Source organism: Sciurus vulgaris, assembly GCF_902686455.1.
Source record: "Sciurus vulgaris genome assembly, contig: HiC_scaffold_624_arrow_ctg1, whole genome shotgun sequence".
In the NCBI taxonomy this organism is placed as follows: Eukaryota; Metazoa; Chordata; class Mammalia; order Rodentia; family Sciuridae; genus Sciurus; species Sciurus vulgaris.
In genome coordinates, this window is record NW_027632395.1 from 260,415 (window position 1) to 283,802 (window position 23,388).

The window sequence follows — 23,388 nt, forward strand, 5'->3', positions numbered from 1 at the left end:
ACACAAAAATACCAAATTTAAGATTTATCAGAATAGAGGAAGGCATGGAGATAAAAATCTAAGGAATGAACAGTCTTTTCAATAACATAATAGATAGTTTTCCTAATCTAAAGAACGATACAGGAAATCAAATACAAGAGACTTACAGGACCACAAGTGTACACAATTACAACAAATCCACACGAAAGCAAATTATAAGAATAACTGACATGGAGAATAAATATAAGACTTTAAAATCTGTGACAAAAACAAATCAAATTACATATAGGGAAAAGCCAATTTGGATTTCAAATGATTTTTCAACCAAGACACTCAAAGACACTCACAGACTGAAGGTGAAAGTTTGGGAAAAAAAAAAAACATATAACTTATTTGGTCTTCATAAACAACTTGGGGTTTCCATCCTCATATCCAATCAAGTGGATTTCAAGCCAAACTTAGAAGGCATAATAAAGGACATTTCATACTGCTTAAGAGAATCATACATGAAGAAGTCATAATAATCCTAAATAAATATCCCCCCCAAATGGAGCATCTACATACAAACTCTTCTCAACTTCAAGATTCAAGTAGAATACAAAACAATAATACTCACTTACTTTAGTACAACTTTCTTTCCACTGGATAGATACTCCAACAAAAACTAAGCAAAGAAACCACAGAATTAAATAATACAATCAATAATTTAGACCTAACAGACATATATAGAATATTTCATTCATCATTGATCAAGTACACAAAAGCAGCACATGGATTCTAAAGCAGACCATATGTTACAAAACAAAGCAACAATTATCCAATACAAAAAAACAGAAATATTACCCTGCATTCTGTCAGATCATTAGAGAATGAAACTAGAAATCAATAATACAATGAAAATAAAAGTTGCTCCAACACCTGGAGCCTAAATAACAAATGGACTGCAACAGAAATCAAGAAGAAAAATCTAAAAACGTACATAGAGGTAAGTGACAACACTTAAAAAATATGTATCAGAATGTCTGGAACACTATGAAGTCAGGCCTAAAAGTAAAGATCACTGCATTGAGTTCATTCATTAAAAGAATTAAAGGTCAACAAATAAATGACCTAACTTTACATCTCAAATCACTAGAAAAAGAAGAACAAATCAACACCAAAAGTAGTAGAAGACAGGAAGTAATTAAAACCAGAGCTGAAATTAATGAAATTGAAACAAAGAAAAAATTGAAAATATTCAGAAAATTAAAAGTTTGTTCTTTGAGAAATCAATTGACAAATCCGTAGCTACACACTGAAGTGAAAGAGAGAGAAAACCCAAATTACTAAAATTGTGATGTAAAGGGAATATCATGGTGGACACTACTGAAGTACAGAAGAAAATAAAATTATTTTAAAAATGTATACTTCAATGAAATAGAAAATTATGAAGACCTTGACAAATTTCTAGAGACAAATAAACTACCCAAACTGAATCAAGAGTACATGCACAATGTAAACAAACCAATAAAAACAATTAAATTGAAGATGCTATCAAAATTGTACAAACCAAGAAAAGCCACATACCAGAGATGAATTTTCAGCTGAGTTCCACAATGCCTTCAAAGAAGAATTAACACCAATACTCCTGAAATTATAACATTACATAGAAGAGAACCATTCCTAACTCATTCTATGAGAATTGTGCTGATACAGAAAAAAATAAAATAAAAAAATAAACAGTCAAAGACACATGAACGAGTAAAAACTTCAGATCAATATCCCTGATGAACCAGACTCAAAAATTATTTTAAAAAATTCTGTCAAATCACATACAAAAACACATTAAAAAGATGGTGCTTCACAATTCAATGGGGTTCCTCCCAGAGATGCAAGGTTAGTTCAACATATGGAAATCAATAAACATAATCACACCAATAGACTTAAAGTTGAGAACATTATGGTCATCTCAATAGATGGGGAAAATACATTCGACAAAATGCAGATCCACTCATGTTTAAAACACTAGAAGAACAAGGGATAGTAGGAACATAGCTCAACATTATGAAAGTTTTCTATGCTAAGTCAAAGGATAGCATCATTCTAAATAAAGAAAAAATTAACCCTTCCCCATAAAAACTGGAAGAGGAAATGAATCCCCTCTTTCACTTCTCTTTGACATAGTCCTTGAAATTCTAGCCAGAGTAATTGGACAGATGAAAAATTAAAGAGATATGAATAGGAAAATAATAATGTAACATATCATTATTTTCCAAAGACACAATTCTACATTTAAAAGACCCAAAACTCCATCAGAAAGTTTCTACACCTAATAAAGAAATTCAGAAAAATAGCAGGGTATAAAACCAATAACACAAATCAAGTGCATTTCTATACATCAGTGATGAATCAACTGGAGAAATTATTAAAATTAGTCCATTCACTATAACTTCAGAAAAATGGGAATCAACCTAGTGAAGAGGGGATAAACCTCTACCATGGAAACTAGAGAATCCTTCATAAGATAATGGAGGAAATCCTCAGAAGATGGAAAGATCTCCTATGCTCTTGAATAGGCAGAATTAATATTGTTAAAGTGATCATACTAAAAAAGACTGTTACACGTTTAATGTAATTCCTACTAAAATACCAATGACATTCTTCACAGAACTAAAAAGAGCAATTGTGAAATTTATTTGCAAAACAAGAGACCCAGAATTGCCAAAGTGATACATAGTAAGAAGAGTAAAGAAGGAGGGATCACAGTGCAGGCTTAGAGATTAATGGTAACAAAAATGGCATGGCATTGGCACCAAAATAGACATGTAGTAAAATGGTACAGAACACACAGAAACAAAACCAAATAAATAGGGTTTTCTCATACTAAATTAAGGCATCAAAAACATACATTGAAAAAAAGCCTATTGAAAAAATGGTGCTGGGAAAAATAAAAATTCATATATAACAAAATAACATCATAACTCTATCTATAACCCTGTGGAGAAATCAAAACAAAGGTGAGTGAAGATAGGCACTAAAACAGAGATACTGCAAATAATAGAAGAAAAAGTAGGACCAAATCTCTACCTAGTCAATTTAGAAGCTGACCTCCTTAACAAGTCACCAAACACAAGAAGAATAATCAAGTAATCATAAAAAGGATGGACTCAAAATAAAAATCTTCTCATCAAAGAAAACAATCTGTAACATGAAGAGAGAGCCTATGGAATGGAAGAAAATCTACCACAGACACCTTAGATAAAGCAATAATATACAGAATATATATTAAAAAAAAAAACTCCAAGAACTTAACACCAAAAATAACCAGATCAGGGCTGGGGATGTAGCCCAGATGGAAGAGTGCTTGCCTTGCAAGCACAGGGCCCTGGGTTCAATCCCCAGCACCACAAAAAATAATTAAAAAAAAAAAATCTCAATCAAGAAATGGGGTAATAAACTGAACCAACACTTCACAGAAGAAAAATTACAAATGATCAATTAACATTAAATTGCTCATCATCTCTAGCAATTAGAGATATGCAGCTCAAAACCACTTTATGATTTTATCCCACTCCTATTACAATGATATTTTTAAAAATAAAACAAAAAATATGTTTTGCTGAGGATATATGGAGAAAGGTACACTCATACAGTGCTTCTTGGTCTACAAAGTGATTTAATCATTCTAGAAATTTTATTGAGATTTCTGAGAAAACACAGAATGAAATTATCATTTGACCCAGTTATCCCACTCCTTGATATAAACACACAAAGGATTTAAAACCAGCATACTACAGTGACTCAGCCACATCATTGTTTATAGCAGCTCATTTCTCAATAACTAAAATAGGGAAACAACCTAGATGGCCTTCAACATATGCATGGATAAAGAAAATGTAGTATATGCAGACAATGGAATGCTATTTACACTTAAAGCAAAAGAAAGATATGGCATTTTCTAGTAAATGCATGGATCTAGAGATTACCACAATAAGTGAAATGAGTGAAACCCAAAAAACTAAAGGACACATATTTTCTCCGACAGGCAAATGGTGATTCATAATGGGGGGTAGGTGGAATGAAGAGTCTGGATTTTGTAGAAGGTAGTGAGGGGAAAGGAATCAGTGTAAGGAGGGGAATGACAGTAAAATGATCTGGACATCATTATCCTGAATAAATGTGTGATTACCCTACCTTTGTGTCTGCAACACTTGTAGTCTGGAAGAATTTGTACTCCTTTTATGTACAATTTTTCTGAATGCATTCTACTGTCATATATAACTAATTGGAAACAATTAAAAATAATTATTGACAAATAAATGTTTGTCACATTCTTTTTATTTATAGGATTTCTTTTCAGTGTGATTTCTTTGCTAATGAGAAATGTGTACTTTTCCACTAAAAGCTTCATCATATTCTTTGCATTTGTATGATTTCCCTGGTAGCTAGTCATAATTTTTTATTAAAAGTTTCACAACCATCTGTATATTCCTAAGGTTTCTCACCAGTATGAATTCCCTGATGTCAAGTAAGGTTTGATTTTACACTAAAAGCTTTGCCACATTCTTTATGTTGGTAGGGCTTCTCTCCAGTATGAATTCTCTGATGACAAATAAGGTATGATTTGTAATTGAAAGCTTTGTTGCATGTTGTACATTTGAAGGGCTTCTCTCCTGTATGATTTCTCTGATGCTTAGTAAGTTGTGATCTTTGACAGAAAGCTTTGCCACATTCTTTACATTGATAGGGCTTCTCTCCAGTGTGAATTCTCTGATGACAAATAAGGTACAATTTGTAATTGAAAACTTTGTTGCATGCTGTACATTTGAAGGGCTTCTCTCCTGTATGATTTCTCTCGTGTTGAGTAAGGTATGATCTTTGATAGAAATCTTTGCCACATTCTTTACATTGATAGAGCTTCTCTCCAGTGTGAATTCTCTGGTGTTGAGTAAGGTAAGATTTTCGATGTAAAGCTTTGCAACATTCTGTAAATTGGTCAGGTTTCTTTCCATTATCAATTCTCTGATGGTGAATAAGGTCTGCTTTTTCATTAAAAGTTTTGCCACATTCTTTACATTTGCACAACTTCTCTCCAGTATGAATTCTCTGCTGGTGAATGAGGCATGGTTTTTGATAATATAATTTCTGTTCTTCACTCTCACTTAAATTTTTCCATATTTTCCTGTGTTGTAAATATTCAAGGTTGCACTTTCCATATTTTCCATTAATCCCTTTTTGAAATATATGTCTTATGCCCTGGTCTGGTGAAAATTCTTTGGTATTATGAGACATCATTCCTGAAATAAATGAAAGTTTAAGAAAATTATTTAGTAGACTGGGATGAATATATTTTATATATATAAAAGGAAATTATAGCAGAGTTAGCAATGTCAGGGCATCAGCAGTGTAGCAGATTAGTAAACCAGGGTAATCATTACTTCAGAAACATGTTACATAAAAATGTACAGTCACAAATATGTTATAAAAATTTCACAATTTATTGTAGAGAGCACAAAATCAAAGATGACTATATTTCTATGGAGAGCAATATAATATAGGAAAGAAATGTATCTTTCTTTAATCAACCAAAGTCTTTCCTCCTTTCTTATATAGCATTGTGAAATTAGGAAAAAAATCTGTAAGCTGCCTTCACTTTCAGTAGAATAATGGAAATATAAAACATACACCAATATTTCTAGCTTCTTTGAAGATTGTGTGAAAACTGGTTTCTGTCTCCAAAGACACAGAGATCTGGAAATAACAGGTAGATACTTGGTGATAATACAATGGGTATTCAACAAGTTTTAAGAGGGTAGGGAATCTTAAGAAGAAATATAGACAAAACTTCAAAGAGGAAAAAAAAATATATATATATATATATGTGTGTGTGTGTGTGTGTGTGTGTGTGTGTGTGTCTAGAAGATTTTACATGAAAACAAATTTGAGAGAAAATAAAATCCTTGCACAGCCTATGGCAATATTACTTAGATGATGCCAATTATTTTGTGATCATCAGAGAATAATGTTAGAAATCAAAAGTGGAAAAGATGTTCAAAAATCCACAGATATATGGCAGTTGATTGAACAGTCTTGAACATAATCCTTTTCCAGAACTGAAAAATAAAATTAAAAGACCCTTGTACTTCTCAAAGTTATTTGAGAATCCATGTAAATGTCCCTCAAACTCCCAATGATATTTTTTGCAAAGACAGAAAAAACTTATTCTAGAAATTTTATGGAATCTCAAAATTTTATTGATATATCAAAAATATTCAAAATAAAAACAAAATTGGGAGAATATTGTTTTATGATTTGAGAACAATAAAAACTGTAATATTTAATTGGTAATAGTGACATAAATTAAGACAGATGGACATAGTGAATTCTGAGTGTAATAACAACAAATTAAGACATTTGAACACAAAATAATTTTATTACAGCATTATTCAACAGAGCAACAATGAGGAAGCAAACAAAATATCACTTGAAATGAGTGTATGAAGCAATTTGGAATATAGAAACCACAGAGTATTTTTCAAGTTAAAAAGTACTAAATTTTTGCAAAATCTATAATCAGGATAAATCTTCAGTACACTATGTTAACAGAAATATGTCACTACCACAAAGAAAAACATGGGAGAACTCTACATATATAAAACAAATAAAAACAAATTAAAAAAGCAAACCTTCAAAAAACCGTCTGAACATAAATGAGAATGCCATTAGTGTAGAAGACAGAAATAAGCACTTGTTTACATGAAAATATATTTATTGACTTTTGAGGTGTAAGCAACAACACATAAAAGTAAAACAACAACATATAAAGTAAAAAGAGTTGTAAAATGTTTGAAAGGTATCTTTAAAAATACTATGGTCTTCATCCTGTAAATAAGAACAAATTCATGAATTATATAAAGGGCATGCATATAATCCAGAATTACTATTGTAATTCTGAGGCAGAAAGGTAATAATTTCAACGCCATCCTCAATAACTTTGTGAGATCCTCTCTCCGAACATAAATAGAAAGGGACTGGGGATATAGCTCATTATTAGAGTACTCTTGGATTCTATCACTATTACATTCACATATAAAAATATTACATTACTATATATATATACACAGGATAAAAAATCAATCTGGAAAAAATTACAAAATTCATTTAAAATTGTATACTATTTATACAAAGAAGTAAAAACATAAAATTTTATTGGCAATAGAAACAAGAATCATGCATATCTTAATTCCAACAATGTTCTAGTTTATGAAGTAATGGAAGTTGTCATTCATAAAATATGGACAAAAATAAAACAGTGTTATGAGAAGTGAGGAAACATCTTCTACAATATAAAATGTAGTCTATAAAATGAAAGAATAAAGGAAAGAAAAATTTAACCAACCATAGATATATTATTTACAAATGCTTTCACATAACTACAGTCTGCAACTCTTACTACATGCCAAAAAAAGAACCTTTATTGTGAAACATGACTTTCATTTCACAGAAAATCAATAAAAAGTATCTATTTATAAGAGCACATGTAAGTGAATTTTAATGAATAAATATATGAATAATGTTAAACTGCTTTAGGATATTAATTTATTAAAATGGCTTGACCTAGAATTTTCAAAAAATGTGCACATTTTCACCTGGAGATCCACAAATAATAGAAATTTTAGATCATGCTGTCACTCACTAGCAAAGGGGAGTTGGGTGGTTAATTTAAATGAACTGGGACATCACTGTAGACATAGAAGATTTTAAAGAATTTTAAAACCTGATAAACATAGGACAGTACATATTCAATGATAACGGGAGAAATAAACCTAAACTTCTGAAATTTTTTTCTGCTAGATAACTTGTCCATCATATTTTAAAGTTTGGATTCTTCCTTAAATTTTGGGCCTCTCAACTGTTTCTTCTTAGAAGTGCAGGCCACAATATTTTATATCATTGAATTACTCTCATATTAGTTTTCTAAAGTGAAGGATAAATAAAATACCAAGAAAAGGAGAGATCAAAGACTAACAGGAATGTCAATAACATTTTATTTATACCAAAAGTGCCCTATTTTTCTTGAAAGCACAAATCTGAAACACATTCTTATAGAGAAATTCCTAGAAGATATTCATCAAGGGAAGAAAATTAAATAATAATAATTAAAAATTGTGAAGGGAAGTTATGAATACCCAGGAAGACCAAGTTGCTGTAATTCTCTAACATCACATCTCTCTGTAAGTTTTGTTGAGCTGGCTGAAGGCATTTCCACTCCTCTTCAGTGAAATCAATGGCCACATCCCTGAATGTCAACAGTTCCTGAAATAAGAATAGGTAAATAAAGAGTACAGAGGAGAAGGAAGCAGCCTGAATTTTATCTGACAGTGGCTTCAGACCATGGATTGACTGGAGGAGGCTTTCAAAGCATCAGGTCTTGGATTGCCCAGAGAACCTCTGTTGAAGAGGTGATTGTCTACTATTAGCCTGCAGACCAACTGCAGACCACCAAGGGAACCCCAGTTGCGTGCTGTTGCCTGGAATTTCACTGCCACAGTACCCACAGAATCCATTACAAGTAGCTGCCACAATTTTGAGACAACAGCCAGTACCTGTAGGACCTGTGGATGGACTTACAAAGCCCCATATCCAAGACCACTCAGCCCAATTGAATGTATCCTGCCACCAGGATGCCCAGACCAACGGACCACATCCCATATCCAGGAACCCTGAACTACACTGATCATGCTGTGCTCCAGGACCCCTTCTGAACCAACCACACCTTGTCCCTAGGACAACCAACAACCACACCCATGCCCTGAGCGGCAGATCCCCATTTGTCAACATACTTGTAAGCCAGTATGGTCATCTTGGATTATCTCAGACGTGGAAGCTTCCATCTTTGGGTGGGACAAATCCCATCCTGAGAAGCCTGCTGGAAACTGGAAACTCATTGTCATGTACCTCTCATGAAGCAGGCTACTAAAGAATGGGAATTTTGAATAATACATAACTGTTATAGTGCAGGTTTTTTTTTCCTTTTTGAAAAATTGTAAGTTTTTGTTTCTTTACTTTTCTTGTTCTATTTTCCTTTTGTTTACCTGTTTTCTCAGAGTCTTTCTCTCACTTTTGTCATGCTAACAACCAACTTCTTTTGATTACACTTTCACACTTTCTACAGTCTAGAACTTCTATACACTCTTTTCTTATCCTATTAACAGCTACATCCTACACTGCTTTCTGTCCTTTTTATCCTCCATTAGAAACTGCAGACCTTATTGCAAATCTATCTGTTATACTGTACATAATAATTGAACTCATCCTCTCTGTTTTTTATGACAATATTGTTAATAACTTCAAAGGGGCTATTTAGTTTAGGGCTGCATACTATGTGTACTGGGTACTGCTAATATTGAACTTCCCCTTAAAGAAGAGGTTTTGGAAACCTATAGGGTCACTATAAGCCTATAGAGGGGAAACTGCAACATCAAAGATCTGCACTGCTAGAGGGGAAGATACAAGAACAACATAAAAAACAAGGGAAAAAAATGTTCCAAACAAACCTGGGTTCTACATTCAGAGAACCCAGTGACAGCATGGTAGAAGAAATGTCTGAAAAGAATTTTAGAATATATATAATTAAAATGATTTATAAAGGAAAGGATGAAATAAAAGAGCAAATGCAGGCAATGGAATGATCACTCCAATAAGCAGTTGAAAGAGCAACTGTAGGAAGGAAACGATCACTTCATCAAAGACAGAGATTCTCAAGAAAAAAATGAAAATCCTTGAAATGAAGGAAACAATAAACTAAAAAAAACTCAATGGAAAGCATCACCAACAGACTAGATCACTTGAAAGAAAAAACCTCCGATAATGAAGACAAAATATTTAATCTTGAAAATAAAGTTGCCCAGAGAAGATGGTAAGAAATCATGAACAAACCTTCAAGAACTCTGAGAAGTCATGAAAAGACCAAATTTAAGAATTATTGGAACTAAGGAAGGCACAGACATACAAACCAAAGGAATGAGCAACCTATTCAATGACTTGATATTTAAAAATGCCCCAAACCTGATGAATGAAATGGAAAATCAAATGCAAGAGGGTTACAGAATAGCAAATGTACAAAATTACAACTGATCCACACCGAGGTACAGTATAATGAATATGCCTCAAATATAAAATAAAGATAGGATTTTGAAGGCTACAAGAGAAAGCATCAGATTACATATAGGATGAAACCAATATGGATATAAGCAGTTTTCTCAGCCCAGACTCTAATAGCTAGAAGGGTCTGGGACAACATGTGTCAAGCACTAAAAGAAAGTGGTTGTTAACAAAGAATCTTATGCCCAAAAAAGTAACCTTAAGATTTGAAGATTAAAAAAAAAATTCTTCCATGATAAACAAAAATTAAAAGAATTTACAAATAGAAAGCCTGTGCTACAGAACATTCTCAACAAAATATTACATGTGGAGGAAATGGAAAACAGAAAGGTAGATCAGCAAAGCGAGGAACTACCTTAGAGGAAAAACCAATCAAAGGAGATACCAACTCAAGTCAAAAACCAAAAGCAAACCCAAATGACTGGGAATACAAATCATATCTTAATAAATTAGCAAACCATAAAATGACTAGGAATTTATTAGCAATTCATCCATCTCAATAGTATGAAAAAAATTTTATAAAAGTAAGAGTAAAGAAAATCCTTAGCAAAAAAGTAAAATTAGAAGATATTGAAAATAAACATAACAAAGAATCACCAAAGTCAATGATGGTGCTTTTAGAAAGCAAATGAGCCAGATGTAGTGTAGTAAGCATGCATTCCAAACAATTCAGGAGGATTAGGCAGGAGGATCAAGAGTTCATAGACAGCCTCAGTAACTTAGTGATCACTTAGTAACTCAGAGAGACCCTAATAAATTCAATAATTCAAAAAGAAAAAACTATCAATTATAAACTATGTTATTACATATATATGTATATATATAATGATGTCTCATTTGAAGTGAATATATTCTGTGAAATTTATTCTAAGATGATTCTGCTATTTTTCCAAGTACCTGAGTGTAATGACAAGTATCTAGTTGGGACAGATTACTGCATGGTGACGCCCTTTGATATATCCCTTCCACTGTTGTACATGAAGTCTACCACTGATCAAAACACCATAATGCCACAATAGACTGATGTTATAAAGTTAAAGCAATCAGTGTAAAACACATGATAAAATTAATACATGATGGAACTCAAGACAAAACTCTTAATAAGTCTTTTGCTATTTAGACAGTTTCAAATCATAGAGATTGTAGTGTAGGAAAGAGGAAAAATGGCATTCTTTCCAAAGAAAAATGCTAAGATATGGGGATATTTATATGATAGTAAAAATTCTATTGTATGCTTTACTCATACCACATTACCCATTTTCACATACTAAATATAAATAAAAGAATTATGAAAAGAGAACTATAAAAGAAAATATGAAGCTGGCAGAAGTTGACATAAAAAGTGAGATAGGATGCATGTGATGGTACGTAACTAAATATCCAGTACTCTAGAGGCTAAGGCAGGAGGATCGCAAGTCTATGATCAACCCAAGAAACTTATCAAAATGTGTCTGAAAATAAAATTTAAAACATAGCTGAGGATATAGCTCAGTAATAGAATACCAGTTTCAATTCCCAATATCAAAAGGGGAAAAAGAACAACAAAAAAGTTATTTATTTTCAAATTACACAAAATAATATTTTAAAATTCATAAATTGTATAATATTAAAATAAAAATTTCATTCATCAAATGATTCCATGAAATGATACAAGGACAAATGACCTAATTACCTCATATATAATTAAACACTTATAAGAAGAAAACTACAGACTGCAAAAAGAAAAGCAGACAAGAGACTTGAATATTCACTTTAAATAGGCCATTTATAACTGTTCCATAATCATAAAAAATTAAAAATCTTTAGAAACTAGGTAATAAAAAATAAAATCACATCACATACACAAAGTTAAATAGTATTGATGAACATGTGGAAGAAAGGCATTCTCATAAAGAGAATAATATAGTTTAAACTGCTATTATCCATGTGCATAATTTCTTTTAATCAAACATACATGACACACCACCACCAGAAACAGAGACTGAAATTACAACACCTGGACATATGAAGACATCAACATTTTCCTCCTGAGTTGAAACCCAGGTGCATGGTTAAAGGGGATGTATATTTAGGAAGAAATAAATAATAAGCTGTTAAAAATAATGGTTCTAGAAGTTAGACACATTTTTTATATTCAGTTTGACAAATACTAAAAAAAATGTGTATTTTATAAAGTTGTCACATGAATGTTGTATTTCATATGTAAGAATATTTTAAAATGTGCAGAATGAGAAAATAAAAATACACAGAAGTACATCAAAGAACCAATTGCTCAACTTATGTATAGATGGTAAAACTATCATAAGGAAGACCATTACTCCAAGTCAACTATAATAATACATCAATGAAATTAAAGAAGGGAACAATGCAAAAACATTCAAAATTCTCCAGGAAGTTTTTACATATATATAATTAGCCAAGAACTCTCAGAAGTATAAAAGCAAAGTACCAGCTATCATTACCTGATACTAATGTATGTTATAAAATTATAATATTGTAGTAATATAAAGACTAAGAAATCACAATAGACAAAATTAGATAGGTAAATTCATATATATCTAAATATTGTTTTTATTGTTAAGTGCAATAAAAAGACCCATATAAATAGAATCATATCAAGAAAAGTATTTAATGTGAATAAATAATACAATCCAAACAAAAGATAGATATTAGAACTAGAGGCTCAGACCACTGGTTGGGATTATGTGCAGAATGTGTGCAACACTGGAATTATACCCCAGCACCACACACCAGAAAGCAGATATTAATAGGAATGATTATAAAAATATAGCAAAATATGAACCTCCTGACTCTTGATCCACTCACAGATATGACAAATCAATATTTACTCCTGTTTTGAATCTGTCTTAAACTTATAAATTAATTAGAGGCATAAAAAGTAAAAAAAATCTACCATCAGGTAAGGTTGGGTTATACTAATATATTAGCATTCCTTGGGCAATGACCCTTATAACTGGAACAGGATATTTAAATCCACTGTTCCTCTGAGTAGAGGAAGACAGTTTGGGTCATAAATATAGCACAATTAATTCTAAATTTCCTTTAGTTTGAATTTTAGTTTAACTGGTGCACACAAAGAGACTAGATATATATGACTGTGAAGATCAGAGAAAAGGAGTGGTTTTCTAGGAAAATGTAAGAGTCCTGGGTTTTATTTCATGGGACTAGGGAAGAGGAGTTAAAACTCAAGGGTCCCAATTTTTTCTAAGTCATTTGTCAGCATAATCTGCAAAAGGCTGTTGCTAATAGTTGAGCTTCTTTCTATTCAGCACCAAGTGGAAGTGAAGTACTCCATGAGCTCTCTCCCTCAGCTCACCTCACTAATAACTCCAGGACTAAGCAATTCTTTCTGTAAGGAATTTGTTTGAAATTCAAATTTTTCCATTCAATGGACTACATCCTAAACCTCCAGGCTTTGGGAGCAATGAGAAAAGCACACGTGCATATCTCAGTATATCACAAAGAAGAGACTCCATATTGGTATGCAAGCATTTCCATGAGCTAAATTCTCCACAAGGAGCTAAGAAAAAGGGTTAAAAGAACAGGTCTCTGTTTAATTATAAAATAGGATCACATCACCTTTCAGTGAGTATAAGACAGCCTTGATTCTAACAAACTTGCATCTTAAATATAGTGCACCATTCAACTATAAAAGTTTCTGTGACTTGAGTGCAGATGTTAGAATGGCTACTATCAAAAAATGGAAGAATAAAAAGTACCCCAATTATATGGATATGGAATAAAGAAACACTTTAAACTGCTAGAAATGAATTTGGTAAAACCAATTTTAAAAAGTCTTGAAATTTGAAAGTTCATTACAAACTAAAAGAATAATAATTCTGGACCATTTCCAAAGTACTTGAAATCAGTATGTTAAATAAATGGTTGCATTCTTATCTTCACTATAACAGTATTCACAGTAGCCAAGGTCAGGAAACAACTGAAATATATTTTGGAGAAGGGCACCCCAGGAGATTTTGTCCATCTTAAGGGCACTCAGCTACTTCTCTGAAAATCTATACTCCTTAAATTAAGTCTGCTGTCTAACAAGATAAGACCCAAGTACTTATATTCACTAGATTCTCAAGAGACATTAGATGTGCCAGCTGTGGGGTCCTCATATCAGGTAATTCTGAAACACAGTTCCAGGAAAATATCAGAGAGAAATGTAGAACTTTCTCACAAAATTTCCATCAGGGGAACTTCCAACACAAAGATATTTTGACAAGGTATCTGGCCTTCAAGAGACAAAAGGAGAACACAAGCACATAGTTTTACAAAGGTCAAGCAATTTTTCTCTGCTTTCCTAACATGAAATTCTCATAAATAATAACAACAACAAAAGCTTTTGCATTTGTCTTTTTTCTATGGTACTGGGGATTTAACACAGGGACATGTTGAATATGAGCTACATACCCAGTCTGTATTTTAAAAAATTGAGACAGGTGTTTCTAAGTTGCCTCTGCTCAACCTAAATTTTTGATGTTGATCTTGGAATTACAATCTTAGCCACCTGAGTTTCTGGGATTTTACATATTTGTCATTGCACCCAGCCAGAAAACAAATCCTATAAAAAGTTCTATCCAGTTTTGATAAAAAAAAAAAAAAAACTACACCAAGTATACAAATAATCCAATCAACAAATGGGCTAAGGAAATGAACAGATACTTCACAGAAGAAGATGTACAAGCAATCAACCAGATATATGAAAAAATGTTCAACATCTCTAGTAATAAGAGAAATGCAAATCAAAACTACCCTAAGATTTCATCTCACACCAATTAGAATGGTGATTATCAAGAACACAAGCAACAACAGGTGTTGGTGTGGATGTGGGGAAAATGGTACACTCATAAATTGCTGGTGGGGTTGCAAATTAGTGCAGCCACTCTGGAAAGCAGTATGGAGATTCCTCAGAAAGCGTGGAATGAAACCACCATTTGACCCAGCTATCCCACTCCTTGGCCTATACCCAAAGGACTTAAAATCAGCATACAACAGAGATACAGCCACATCAATATTCATAGCTGCTCAATTCATCATAGCAAGATTGTGAAACCAACCTAGATGTCCTTCAGTTGATGAATGGATAAAGAAATTGTGGCATATATATATATATATATATATGTATATATATATATATGTATGTATATATATATGTATGTATATATATGTATATATATATTTATGTATATATACACATATATATACACATATATATATATATACACAATGGAATATTACTCTGCCATGGAGAATGATAAAATTATGGCATTTGCAGGCAAATGGATGAAATTGGAGGATATCATGCTAAGTGAGATAAGCCAATCTCAAAAAACTGAAGGACGAATGATCTCTCTGATAAGCGGATGAGGACATATAATGGGGGGTAGCAGGGGTTAACCTTAGGGTTAGGGTTAGGTTTAGGGTTAGAGATAAGGAGGGTGGTAAGAATGGAGGAAGGAAGGACTGTATAGAGGGAAAAGAGGGGTGGGAGGGGTGGGGGGAAGGGAAAAATAACAATGAATCAAACAACATTGATCTATGTAAATTTATCATTTTTAATAAAAAATAATGTGCTCATTTGAAATATAATAGGGAAAAATAATTGATAATGTTGAGGATAGGGGAAGTTGTCATTGAAAATATGAACAGGGAGCTGAAATTTTAGGATTTTATTGACATATATATAAAAGTTTAAGCTATGAGACAGGGTTCTGGATTTCACATTTTGCTTCCCATACATTTAGAATATTCAGGAGGATTCAACCAGGTTGGCACACACCTGTAATCCTACCAACTTTATGAGTCTGGTCACAAATTTAAGGCCAGATTCAGCATCTGTTTCAAATTAAAAATAAGAAGTTCCATGGGTATAGCTCAGTGGTAAAGGACCTCTGGTTTCAAAGCACAGTATCATCATCCCACCAAAACAGAAGAATGAACTTACGAAGAAGGAAGAACTGAGAAATATACAGACTACAGATCACAACTCTCTTCATGGAGGATAACAATACATGGAGTTGTGATTCTGATGATCTTGTCTCTCAACAATCCACCGCACAATCTGGGAATGTGATGGAATGTTGGCATATATGTTCTCAGATAGTGGCTGAAAATATTCTGCAGAAAGATGACAGTCTACTGCTGACATATGCCCAACTTGAGTGGCAAGTGAGGATTCACGATTAAAGATCAACTCCTTATTTTGCAATTTGGCCTTAGACCTAACCACCAGTCTGATATTTTTCGTCTTATGATGAAAGCCCTAAATGAGTAAGTGAACTTGGAATCAAGATAAATTTTGTTGCCAGGAATGGTGGCACACATCTATAATCCCAGCAGCTTGTAAGGCTCAGGTAGGTGGATTTCAAGTTCAAAGCCAACCTCAGCAACTTAGCAAGAACCTGTCACTAAATAAAATTTTAAAAGTTCTCAGAATGTGGCTCAGTGGTTAAATGCTCCTGGGTTCAATTCCCAGTACAAAAAAAAAATTTTTGTCTAATTTAAAAGCCCGAACACCTCCAGTACATCACATGACTCATACAGCTTTTCTTATTATTTTAGAACTTGGTTAGTGGCACTTATTAAATAAAAGCAGGATTTCTAAGGGTGTGTTTGTGTGTGTGCATGTGTGTTGTGTGTGTGTATGTGTGTATGTGAGTGTGTGTGTAATTGTAGTATAGTTTGCTTGCTTTCTTGTATCTTGGTTGGAATGGACCATGGCCAGCATTTGGAGGGAGAAAACCTACCTCTGGTAGCTTTCTTCTTAAAGCTCCCTGCTTTCATTCAGAGTAGTGTCTCTCCAGATTTTTGAACCTGAGAAAAAATATAGATAAGGAATTGTATTACTCACCTGAAAAATAAAGCAGGTAAGAGAATTGCCTGAACCTTTGTGCATATATAGAATAAGCACATACATTCCATATAAAAACAAATCTTTTTTTATACCTGATTGTTTATGGGGCTTCCTTTCTAGGACCAGGAAATCCTGGTTCACTTTATAACAAGGAGTGATGCAAGCCAAAAGTAATCTAAACCCTCCCAAACAAATCAGCAAAAAAAAAAAAAAAAAATGTCTCTATGTCATTTTCTAAACATAGCTGATAGAGGCATGGAGCAGACAACCCTTTTATTGGGGACCTGAAGTAAAAGTAGTGTAAGAAAAGACAATTGGTTTTATCAACTTGAACCACCAGTGAATTGGAATTTGGAATTCAGACAAGGAAGATTCAACATTTTATGTTGGAATTATAAATGAAATTGATGCCTACAGTGAAAATGGTATTACATACTTTGAAAAGAAAATTTATGTGAGTGGCAGATAATGATTAAGCAACTAATTTCTGCAGTGTTTTCCAGGTGGTTTGTCAGCCATGGCCATAGCACATACATGTATTACTATTCTCCATGAAAAGCATTTTCCATCTGTGTTCTCTAAAATTATTTCCCATTATAGAGACAAGTAAACACAGGTTTCTGGATTTTAAATGGCAACTCTGTTGCACACAGAAATACCCAGAGACAGAAGCAGAACCATATAATTTTTTTTCAAATCTCCTCAAAGGCTGATTTGCTCCTTTTGTAAAGGATGTGTCTGAAGAAATATTTTCCCTCCATTTTGAAGAGAGAACCTAGAGAAGACATTCCAGGAACAACACAAATATTTTTTCCTACTTTCCTGTTAAGTAACTCTTCAAAAACTGAGCTATCAACCTAGATTTCTTATGAGGTAAGTGTGTGGAGATTAAAGAGTGCAAAAAAGCACATCGCATGTCCAGAGTCTGTGTATGTCTAAGAAGAGAAATAAATCTAAAAGGCTCATAAATTTAAAAAAATATATTTATGGAATTATTTCTAAAAATAAATGTCTATTTGTTGTTATCTGTACAACATATCATTTAGAAAACAATAGATTATAATGAATATTTCTTGGAATGCCAAATCTTATCCTATATGATTTTGTAATAAAGCCCAAAATCCAGATAAGATAATGCATGATTCACTGTCAAAAACATTAAAAAATATATTCAAGGAAGGGGTGGATGTTTTTGTGAATGTGTCATTCAACAATTTATTTAACAATGATGTTGAGGAAATATATTCATTTTCCTGCAGCCATACGGAAGTGATATTTTTCTTACTTATATATCCTGTTAGAATTTCAAAAGATAAGCCCTAGAATATCCTTTGAAATAAGCTCCAAATACAAAATATACAAGATAGCCACAATACAAACTCAGGGGAATAAAAATGTAAATTTTTTTATTAATTAAATGCAAAACCATTCATTTTCTTGAAATCCAATTTTATCTTCCTTTTTGAATCTATTTTCTTAACTTTGAAGTGAGAAACCACAAAATAAATGCAGGAAAATGACTTGAACTGCCAATTAATACAGGGATATCTATATCTAAATCTTCAATAATCATAAAAAATTCAAATTCTAAAGGAATATTCAAAATATTTAGAGAAATATAAAATTCCATCACAGACAATATTTATGATGATATAAAACACATGAATATTTATAAACTCAAGGAGTTTATTATTTGTGGAGACTTTTGTTATTGAAGATATATGTTGCTCACTCTCACAGAGACTTCCTAAAATTTGCAGCATATGTGACCATGATAACAGGTAAGAACACAACAGTACTCATCCAAACACCAACCATACAATCCCAGGGGCATGGTTCAAGTGAATGTAAATTTTGGAAGAGATAAATAATTATCTGGGAAAAAATGGTAACTAGGATCCAAATTTTTAATTATAGTATATTCACTTTAAGAAATAGTATTAAATACCATGAGTACGTTTTATATGTGTGCAATATGCATGTGATATTTCACATGTATACATGTTTAGAAAGAAAATATGTAGAACTTTTAGACAATAAATATTATCAGAAGCACATGAAACACTCATTTACATATCCCATGTGTGGATGATAGAACTCATCATTACAAGGAAGATAATTTTCCCCTAAATTTACCTATAATATACCCAGTAAAGTTGCTATGTGCCTGTATGAATATATCACAGTAAATTCTACTGTTATGTGTATCTATAAAGCAATGATGTATAAAACTATAAATAAATGGAAGACAGAGGTAGGAGGAGAGAGAAAGGGAAACTATTGGGTAATGAAGTGGAGAAAAATATATTCCATGCTTATATGATTATGTCAAAGTGAACCCAAATATTATGTATAACTATAGTGCAATAATAAAAAACAACATGCTTTACTTTTAATTAAGTAAGAAACCATAAACTTCTAAAATTCATCCACAAAATTATATATAATGCTAGCCAGGAAATTTTTCAATTATCAGAGCAAAAGGAGTACTTCTCATTACCTGATATTCATGTACATTGTGAAGCTACACAACTACAATAATCAACAAGGAATCATAATATAAACTAAATCCACATATGAATCCATATGTATGTAAAAATCATATACTTAATTGCAATAGAAAAGTCTAGACAAATCAAACCATATCAAGATAATCTCAGAAAATAATCTAGACCCTGTCTCAAAATAAAAAATAAAAATTACTAGAGCTATATCTCAGTAGTAAAGTATCTTTAAGATCAACTTACAGCAACACACACACAAAAAAAAAAAGAAAAGAAAAAGGAAAAAGAAAGGAAAAATGAAAATCCGCTGGCTCAGGAGGAAATGTGGTCCTTACAGACCACAGCTGCTCTCCTACAGGAAAATGGCATGTGGAGATTTGATTACAATAATGGGCCCCCCTGTGAATCACCAACATCTGAGAAAATGCTGGGCCACAGACACACACTTGTGTGATAGTATTTGAGAATGTCCTGCAAGGATAAGTAATGCAGTGAGGAGTCTCTGCCACTGACATGTTGTCCACCTGGATGGCCAGTAAGACAGAGGGCGCGCTGCCCCACAGTAGAGCTCAAGACTTCAGACTCCACAGACTGCAGAGTCCGGGTCTGCCAGGTCTGGTTTCTTCCACAGCCAGTACCGCCATTCCAACAGCCTCACTCCCCAGACTCATCATGCCACTGCCCACTCACCATTTCCAGGTGTTCAGGAGTCAGTCCTTCTCCATAAGGACTTCCAGACCCTGCACAACTGAGCAACCTGGGGATCCTAAACAGGAGAGTGAAGCCTAGACCTGAATGGCCAATATGGTGGACTCAGGAGAAATGGAGAAGGCAGTGGAAGCCCATCCCCAATTCCCTGTCAGCACACAAGATTGGACAGTTCTAACAGCTTCTGATTGGACAGGCCTTCTGACCATGTCTCTGGGGTATGAGACCAGGGAGCCTTCCCTGTGAGTGACAGTGAATAATAGCCAATGCACATGAATAAGAACAGAATGATTGGTCCTTGGTTGCAGCTTTTTTGTTGTTGTTGTTGTCTGGGAATTGCACCACTCAACCTCAGGCTGTTGCTATTTTAAGACAATATTTTCTTCCAGAAGTGGGATCTAGTCCAACCAGCAGAACATTTGAACTTAACCTGATGCATGTTTCCATTTCAGTTTATGGATTATATATACCAGTATAATATTCAGGAATGAAAATAATATAATGGTAATTAATATAAAATGTTATTTAACTATTCTGCTCTCTGATCTTGTTAGGAGACAGACTAAACTTTAAATGGAACAACCCCTTAAGGCAACAATATCCAATGAAAACAACACCTAAGGTGCAAGGGTAATTTAAATATTTCTAATACTCATATTGATAGCATAAAAAGAAAGAGTTGAAATTGATATAAATAGCATAATACAGCCTTTTGAGAATATTACCTTCATGTGATTTGTAAAATACTACCAATGAAGAATACGTGCTTTTGTAACTACAACCTCAAGTTTGACTCTCTCCAGCAAACTTCATTTTTCCATAGCCACAATCAAGTTTTGAGGGAAATGGGTCCCCTGATGTCAGGGACTTAAAGGGCCCGGTCTATCACTTTAAATGCTAGTGTTAAGGGATAGAGTCCCCTAATAATATTGCTCCTCAGGCCCAAAATTATGAGAAACAATGCCATGAGTGGGAGCAGGAAGTCCCAACCAGGAAGTGTCCAAAGGTAGATCACTCTTTCTCACTTCATTTGACCACAGGTTTTTCACATTGCAGACATTATACAGCAGAAAAATGAAGATTCCTAGGGGTTAGGTACACTTAGCCTGCAATCTTCCACAGTCCTGATTCTGTTTTTTAAATACATGAAATGCAAATTTGTTTGGCAATTCGAGGTTAGGCCTACTGGCCAAGATGTAATATATGTTTCCTCCTGTAAATGTATTCCCACAATTAAAAAGTAGGTGCACTGGGGCTCAGGATAAGCTGTATCTGATTCCAAAACCAAAATAGATACACCGATCACAAAACTCTTGCAATATTTCTTATTCTCATCTGACTTTAAAAGTGACAATAATTCAAAGAAGCAGGATATGTGATATATGTATATAAAATCCACTCCTGTGTATTACATAGCACAACACAAAGAGAACATTCTCATATAACTGTATCATCTTGGGGTTCCCATTGCAGACTCCAGGGAATCCTGATTTAGTTTACCTCAAGGGCAAACACCGGCAAAAATTTATTTCAACATACCTTTACATATCAAAATATAGGTTGATGTTAAATATGTGGGGAATTAAATCAAGGTTTATTAATTATAAAACAGGCTGATCTGATTAAAGTAAAGGAACACCAAGCCCTATGTTTTCAATAAAAAGTGGGACACGCACTGTAGAATCATGCAGCAGAATTTTTTTACTGAGGGCATAGAGCAAATGGAGGCCAAGGAGGAACATAAAATTACTGGAAGTACCATAAAATATCAAAGAAATTGAATCTGGATTTCAGACAAACAGAAGTTGGCATATTGTGTCTGGGCATGTGGAAGATATGAGGACCCTGATGAAAAGGTTATAAGGTTTTGAAAAAAAGAAGTGGTGATATGTCAGAAAATGGTTAAGCACTCTCTACACAGTAACTTAAAGGTGTTTTGACAGTTGTGGGAGCAATTTATATCAATTCCTCCAAGAAACCTTGATCCAAATGAGTCCTCTAAAAACATCCAATTGTAGAGATAAGAAAACACAGTCTTCTAGGTATCAAATGGTTTCTCAGCATCATATATCAGACTAAAAACTTCCCAGGACAGAATTGTATGAAATTTCTTCTAAGATTCTCAAAGTCTGGTTTACTCTGGATATAGGAGATACTTATCTAGAGAAATAATATTTCTTCTCCATTTTAAAGAGAGAGCCTAGCAAAAACATGCCAGGAGGTCCATTTGAATTGAGACACTACTGTTTGCCCTTTCATGTTAAGGAAAGTCTTCAGTAACAGGTCAACCCAGGTTCTACATTAGGGCAAATGTTTCAAGACTACTTGGTGCAGGAAAGCACAATTTTGGTCCCAAAATCTGAGTAGAACTGAGGGAAGAAAATTATCTATATGACTCATAAATCAACTGAGAAGTAACTCAGCTTTTCACTTGGGAAATATTAAAAAATGGAACAAAGTAATCTTATTTACCTCATGGACAAGAGATTAACCAAGAAAAATAACTTTTTAAATGTCAAAACCAAGAGAATCCTGGCTGAGAGAAGCTGCTACAATCAGAGATTTCTTGTGCCAATTAAATTTCAGCAGCCCATCTGTGATGCTACCTGCCTGTATCTATTAAAATGTTACAATTTCACATCACTTCATTCAGTATTCCCTTCCTGGGAGTTTGTTTTCAATAGTCCACTAGTATATATTACCAGCTCAATTATATCCTCACTCCAAATCTCACAAATTGATGTTCCAAATGCCTGGTGCTTAGTGACTTTATTTAAATACATGGTGCCTTTTTAATTTTAATTTTTATTTTATGTGGTGTGGAGATTGAACCCAGGGCCTTGTGCACGTGAGGCAAATACTCTACCAGCTGACCTATATCCCCAGTTTAATATATGGTTCTTAAATTCACAGTTAATACTAATCCAGTTAATTGGTATAAAGCCTAAACCAATTAAATTTTTCTCCTAGGAAAAAGCAGCAATAAGGATACAAAAGAATAGAAAAAAATTTCATGAAAAGAGAGTCAACATAAATGTCAAAGTGTGGGCCTCAAGGGAAACCATTCCTGGAGACATCTTGATATAGAGACTCTGGAATTGGCATAAATAAATTTTGGTTTCATCCCATCTGTGGCTTTTCCATGACAACCCAATGATATTGATGGAGCCCACT

General features: G+C 33.4%; 1 long non-coding RNA gene and 1 pseudogene across 2 annotated transcripts in view; both read right to left on the reverse strand.

Moving 5' to 3' along the window:
* The window catches only part of LOC306652863, a 325,125-nt gene that overhangs the window by 105,129 nt on the left and 196,608 nt on the right, over window positions 1–23,388 (reverse strand). The window lies entirely within an intron of this gene.
* The window catches only part of LOC306652862 (cyclin-dependent kinase 17-like), a 139,875-nt pseudogene continuing 121,633 nt past the window's right edge, over window positions 5,147–23,388 (reverse strand). Inside the window, exons 7-11 of the transcript XR_013766776.1 lie at window positions 20,197–20,272; window positions 16,896–16,962; window positions 8,802–8,894; window positions 8,148–8,274; window positions 5,147–5,255 (exon numbers count right to left, since the gene is read on the reverse strand). The product of XR_013766776.1 is annotated as a cyclin-dependent kinase 17-like (transcript). The remainder of the gene's footprint in view (window positions 5,256–8,147; window positions 8,275–8,801; window positions 8,895–16,895; window positions 16,963–20,196; window positions 20,273–23,388) is intronic.